The sequence below is a fragment of the Mytilus californianus genome, unplaced genomic scaffold, assembly GCF_021869535.1.
Source record: "Mytilus californianus isolate M0D057914Y unplaced genomic scaffold, xbMytCali1.0.p SCAF_2, whole genome shotgun sequence".
Taxonomy (NCBI): Eukaryota; Metazoa; Mollusca; class Bivalvia; order Mytilida; family Mytilidae; genus Mytilus; species Mytilus californianus.
Window position 1 is genome coordinate 80,630,504 of NW_026262668.1, and position 7,413 is coordinate 80,637,916.

Consider the following 7,413-nt stretch of genomic DNA (forward strand, 5'->3'; position numbering starts at 1 on the left):
AAACTTAGCTTGGAAAGAAACTAGACTCATTTTTAGGATCAGTGTCACGGGTAGTAAGGTCGTCATATCGAGGAGCGTTTAGTACAGTACTGTAATTTTGTCATAGTTTGGTTAAGTTGGACATGATTGCGTTAAGTGTTTTTGATGACACAATGTAAACATCTGATTTTTTGCTAAAGGAACGTCTTAACATGAAATCAAGCTGGTAAATATCTTTGTTTATAGCTGATATGTTAGTAAATTCAAATCTGTACCATATTTTTCCTTATTAGACACAGAATAATGCTTGCGTATGTCAACATTTAAAAAGTTGCTTACTCGTTTGCCAACCATAAAAAAAGATTTATTTATTGTCTGCTACATCACATATTTCGTTACAATATACAATTGCCGTCAATTTTTCCGAAAAAAATAGCTTCTTTTGCACATAATTACAGATTACTGACAATTCAGGGTCATGGTTTGGTTAAGAAGTGTCATAGTTTAGTTCGACATGGTTCAGTTATGTGATGATTCTTATCATTAGGAAAAGTAACGATGAAAGTAAACATATTATACAACTGTACATTTATCGTTAAAAAAAATGTTCTGCTCCTATGCTCATCTTTATTGAATATTTGGTTTTCATTGTTCTTCATCTTAATCATTCTTTAGACTTCCAAATGTTTAGATGCGGGCACCACAGACGAGTCACACAAATACTTCAATTTTGTTTTCACAAAATAAGTATTTTCAGGGATACTTCACCTTAGTCTTATGTTTGTCCTAAACCATTTTCATTGAGATTATACTGCAAGTTCAGGCGACTACTTGCATTAAAATTCGCGGTAGTGATCACCAAGCTCTTGTAAAGCGCACAGACAATGAGAAAATTCAGTTTACCGTTAAACAATTTTTGAAATTTCAAGCTGGGGAAATTTCCCGCCAATGTTATCTGAAATCGCTAGGATACAAGAACCAGGCAATGTATATTTTGTATACTTTGAATGTTCCTTTTCATGTCATTCACTGTATTTTATTCAAAACTTTTCTTTTACATTATTTAGTGCTTTTGGATGTTTATATAAACGAATAAAGACTTCTCTAATATCAATATAAGACATAAGAAGATGTGTTATGATTGCCAATTTACGTTCAAAACAATAAACGAAAAACAAATATGATAGACATCAACCACCTAGATAACTCATTTTCCTAATAAAAAAAAAACACTTGAAAATCAGGTTATTCTCAGAATTAAAAATCACAGAGGTGTGCCTACATTGGCAGAAGCTACGTATATAACAGATTACAGATTACAGGTATAAACTTAGGTGAATCAGAGACATATAAATACATGTCTCTGGGTTAATTACAAAAATATTCACGCAAACGTAATACCATTTCTTTGCGCAAACGTACTGCTTGTCATATTCAAATTGCCGAAATGTATATCGTCTATTTTGATTGTATGTGTTTAATTTATTCTAGACTGGGGGGGATTAAGAGATTGACATGTAGTGTAGACAACTGTCTTTTGTTGAAGACTGTATGGTGTCATCTCGATATCGTTTGGTTAGTTGTTGTTGGGTTACTGTATCATTGGCGTATTACCCCAACATCTCTTGTTATTCATCATAGAGATAATATGGTTCAAAATAAAAACAACAGAGGTATCAATAGAATCAAAATGTTGAAAAAATTTCTTAGCTGCTATACGTTTTGCAGCTTTAAATAGAAGTCTTTAACCTTCGACAAATGATGCCGCTCACGATATCTATAACTCCCCGATACACGGAGAAAAGGTTCTAGGTGAAACAGCAACACTTTCTGTTTTTGTAATTTATTTTACCGAATGCCAGTTCAAAAGAGCTGTAACTATAAAAATTCAATCTTAGGAAATCCACGAAAAGTAAAAATGTCTAATGTACGGTATGCATATTACGCCCATCAAATTTGGTTAAAAAAGCTATTTTTCTTTTAGTCAATTTATAAATTGTGTATCTTTGTTTTTTCAACAGGGGGCTTAAAACAAACTAACAATAATTTAAAGAAGCTGAAACACATATGTATTAATTGGATCTAAACCATGACAAATTTGATCAAAACCATGACGAATTTGTTTTGGATCGGTTATTTATTTTTGTAAACTAAGAGAACAGATTATTTATTTTCTGCACTGTTGAAGCAAGATTTTTCATTTTCATTAAAACAAGGGACTGATTATTTATTTTCATAACTATATTAATAATATTTGAAAACATACAATTTTTAAATTCATTTTTTATTGTAAATGATACATGTACAGTCAAGTCATAAATGTACCATTTAATCAGAATTAATCATCATCCTCTGCGGAAATGAATCTTCTGAATTCCAAACTGCATATACATGTAAATGCATACATACACAGTATTAGAGTTGGGCTGTGACTAGCCTCTTTTAAAAGTATTGCCAAAATAATTACGCCGAACGGAGCGAGGCAAAAAAATTTTGAAGGGTTTTGAAGCCGCTGAAGGCCCAAAGATACTATAGAACAAATGATGCAAAAATCGTGCTTACTGGGCGTTCCCAGACCCTTTCTTATTCTGAAAACGCAAGTTCTGTTTTAATAATTTTTTGACAATATTTTGGTCTCAAAGCAAAATGTATAGATTCAGCGTAAGACTTAAGTTTTTATGGACAACATCAAAAGACCAATATGAAGAATAAAGTAAAAATGTAATTCACATAGTTAAGTATGTGGCTGCTGTTTTTTTTTTTTTTTTTTTTGTTTCAGCATGCAGAATTTAAATCTTTTATACCTGTAAATTATATGGGGTTTTATTCAAATTAAGTTAAGAGGGGACTGATTATCAGTGATATAACTATGTCAAGTAATTTTTAATAACACATTTCAATTACAACTTGATGTAGCTCTTAACTGGGATACAATTTAAAGTAGTTAAGTTGTAAAATTAGCTAAAAAGTCTTAAATAAAATAAAACTCATGATCAAGTTGAAAACAAAATTACTAAATCACAAATGGAATGCAACACTAAGAGAACACTGAAGGGCAAGCAATGAACAAAAGACAAATTTAAAGAAACATTGATCCGGAAAAAAACAGGTGCTACGTCCAAGGGAGAACAGAACTTACTTCTTGCAAACACTCGCTGTGAAAACAATTTGATATGAAGACAAGATTTTGGTTTTAAAATTTCCTACATAAAGGCATTTGCCTCAATGTAGTTACAGCCTTGTAATAAAAGTGAGGTAAATGTTCCTGAGCCAATATACCTCAAGTTAAATGAAACCCATTTTCAGACATTTCAAGTATATTTAAATAATATTTATACCTTAACAAGTGTGGACACAGATGAATGTGGATAGTATGTTTGGATGTTTGACAGTGTTTTATATGACAAAAGGAGTTCTATGTTTTTCCTATATGGTGTTATTAACTGTGTTGCACGATGACAACCAACCTGAGCATGAGGAGTGTTGTTTATTTAATATTTAGATTTTATGTTCAAGAGGGCATGAAAGAGACACTAATTGCATTAATGACCAAATGATTATGATAGAATATTTCCCATATTGGTATGAAAGTGTAGTTATTAACATTTACTGTAACAATGTTAATTCACACAAATTAAGAAATAAACAAATAAATGAAAAATGTTGAACATGTACAATGAAATATAGTTTTAGAAATCAATTAGGCCAGATAGGCCTTATAAATTTTTTTTTTTTTTTTTAACATACTGAATGACCATTTACACTCAGGACCGAGTCATCAGTAGGCAGTACAGATGTATTAAAACAACCTAGCATCATATTGCTAGTAGCGAGTGTAGCATTGTCGGGTAAATTTGTTCTTTTTTTTAAATTTGGTTAAAGGACAAAAAATGTTTGGTTCAAATCATAATAAAATGCTTTTATCTCCTTATTACTTACATTGTACATAGAATGGATACTACCCTGACAAATCCTTGTACATGGGAGTTGTCTGTCAAATCTTTATTTCACAAAGAATGAATTGCATAACAATGAACTGAGCTCAAAGCAAAGCACTTTAATAATACACTTAGACAAAGAGCTCAATCCAGTGATATACTTTGTACTACAGGTCCTTCATGAACATCCTATCCACCAAAACCATATCTCACAAACATGCCATACTACATGTACATGGTTCGATCAGAAGTCCTGAAAAAGATATGAATTTTATTATCATATTTTAATTATACATACACAGGTTAAAAGTTATATACTCCAATGGCAGTCTTTCCTGCTAAAATGTCATGTGTAGAATGTGATATACCATTTTTGTCGAGCCTTCGACTTTTGTCGAAAAAGCGAGACATAGCGATCCTACATTCCGTCGGCGTCGGCGGCGTCCACAAATATTCACTCTGTGGTTAAAGTTTTTGAAATTTTAATAACTTTCTTAAACTATCCTGGATTTCTACCAAACTTGGACAGAAGCTTGTTTATGATCATAAGATAATATTCAAAAGTAAATTTTGTAAAAAAAAAATTCCATTTTTTCCGTATTTTACTTATAAATGGACTTAGTTTTTCTGCCAGGAAACATTACATTCACTCTGTGGTTAAAGTTTTTGAAATTTTAATAACTTTCTTAAACTATCCTGGATTTCTACCAAACTTGGAAAGAAGCTTGTTTATGATCATAAGATAGTATCCAGAAGTAAATTTTGTAAAAAAAAATTCCATTTTTTCCGTATTTTACTTATAAATGGACTTAGTTTTTCTGCCAGTTAACATTACATTCACTCTGTGGTTAAAGATTTTAAAATTTTAACAACTTTCTTAAACTATCCTGGATTTGTACCAAACTTGGACAGAAGCTTGTTTATGATTAAAAGCTAGTATCCAGAAGTAAATTTTGTAAAAAAAAAAATCCATTTTTTCCGTATTTTACTTATAAATGGACTTAGTTTTTCTGCCAGTTAACATTACATTCACTCTGTGGTTAAAGTTTTTAAAACTTGAACAACTTTCTTAAACTATCCTGGATTTGTACCAAACTTAGACAGAAGCTTGTTTGTGATTAAAAGCTAGTATCTAGAAGGAAATTTTGTTCCATTTTTTCTGTATTTTACTTATAAATGGACTTAGTTTTTCTTCCAGTTAACATTACATACAGTCTGCAGTTTAAGTTTTTAAAACATTTATTAGATTCATAAACTATCCTGGATTTTTACCAAACTTGGACAGAAGCTACTTACAATCAAAAGATAGTATAGAGAGGAATATTTTTATTAATTTTTTTCCTCATTTTTGCTGAGCCTGTGATTAACAGCAAAAAGTAGGCGAGACACTGGGTTCCGCGGAACCCTTACAAATTTTTGGGTCTATATGGGTACTGTCCTTTATATTCATTAGGTCATTTTGACACAACAAAATATATAGAAAATGTTAACTTTGATCTGGAAATTGAGTTCTTTTTCGCAAAATAAACCCACTAAAACAAAACTTTGAATGCAAAAGACCCCTAAATGGCTAACAGATATTGCTATAAAGAATAGTCCATGATGATTATTGTTATTAAAGAGTTCATGAAATGTACACCGATTCTGTCAGTTGAATGGACTAGAATGAGATAAGTTATATAAACATAAAGGTTTTTTCAACAGTTGTGGTGTAAATTAAATCAGTTTTATTTTATGGTTGACATATTTAAGTATATATGTAAACCATTGGCTTTTCAACACTTACAATATCGATTATCTATTTATTGTTATATTGTTGGTATTTTTCACCTTCCTAAAACAGTTTTAACGCAACATGAACGCAAGCTTAATAGATCTTGATAGGGTGTCCTCACATATTTTGACGTTGCTGAAAAATTTTGGTTGACATATGTATCCTCTTCTCATCGTTTTTCGTGCTATTAAGAATGCATACTGTCGTCACAATTTCCATTGAAAAGGCATGCATAGTACAAATTCATATGACGAACGAAAACATATGATCTGACTATATACATGTACATGTATGTATAGGTTATCAGCTTTTCTGCACATATTAGCCGGTAAGCCGCAATGAACCTATTATGGCGAGTGAGCGCAGCTAATGAGCTAAAATGAATCAAATTGTGTCCTCAGTGGGGGATATTTTAAGGGATCTATATGAAGAAAACCTGATCATCTGTTTATCATTCTATTACTGGCTTTTTCACCTCCCTAACTTGGCCTAAGACAGTTTTTACAGACGAAAGCAAGCTTGATAACCTCTCCTCACACACATGTATAGATTATCGGCTTTTCTACACGAGTCATGAATATCGTAAAATGTTAGACAATGAACAGGCCCGCAATGAACCTTTTTAGCGAGTGAGCCCAGCTAATGAGCTAAAATGAATCAAATTGTGTACTCAGTCACAGTTGGTGATATTTTAAGGTATCTACACAAAGAAAACCTGCTTATATAAATCTCAGTGGCGGATCCACAACTTTTCATAAAAGGGGGGTGGCCGCTGACTGACCTAAGGGTTGCCCACTCCCGTCATGCTTCCCCAGTGGCGGATCCGGGGGGACGGTTCCGAGGGTTGGAACCCCCCCTTTTTTTTGGACGATCAATGCATTTGAATGGGGACACATAGTTGGAACACCCCCCCCCCCCCCCCACCCTTTGTCCCGAGTTGGAAACCCCCCTTTTATAAAATGGCTGGATCCGCCCCTGCTTCCCTATAAAATCAACAAAATTTTCCCCACCCCCTGGATACGTCTATGTAACTGTTTATCGTTCTGCGTAATACTGGCTTTTTCACCTCCCTTACTTGGCCCTACCCAGCAGGCACTCAACGTTGAATAAACGTTGAAATGAGGTTGAAATGGTGATCAACGTGTATTAAACGTTGAAACAACGTTACATTTTCAACGTTGAGTAATAAACAACTATTCAACGTTGAATTAACGTTGATTATTTCAACGTTGAAATTGGAACGTTGATTCAACATTGAATAAACGTTCACTTATTTACTCATGGTAGGCCTATATGAGGCCTATAAAAAAAATCATTAACTGAAGGCAATACATGCATAACCGTAGCAGTATATATTAATAAAGAAAAGAATAAAATAGAGCTTCAGTTTTTACAAAAATATTATAAAATGAGATCTCAAATAAAAATTCTTTGAAATTGTCACTGAAAAATAACTGTCGATGACTGCTAATGCATGGTCTTCTAATTCACGAATAGTTAGGGTTGTTTTATACCTTTTGCCAACAACTGATCACACTAAACACAGTGACCGCATTTCATAATGACATTTTTACATTGAAAAGGTCCTATTTATAGAACCAACTATTAATCTCAAGTTGTGTGTATGTGGGGGGAGGTAAATCGTTTGATACTGAATTTCTAGGGAAAAAGAAAAAGAATGCGTTAGTTTATTTCACATAATATTAATGAATATTTTGAACA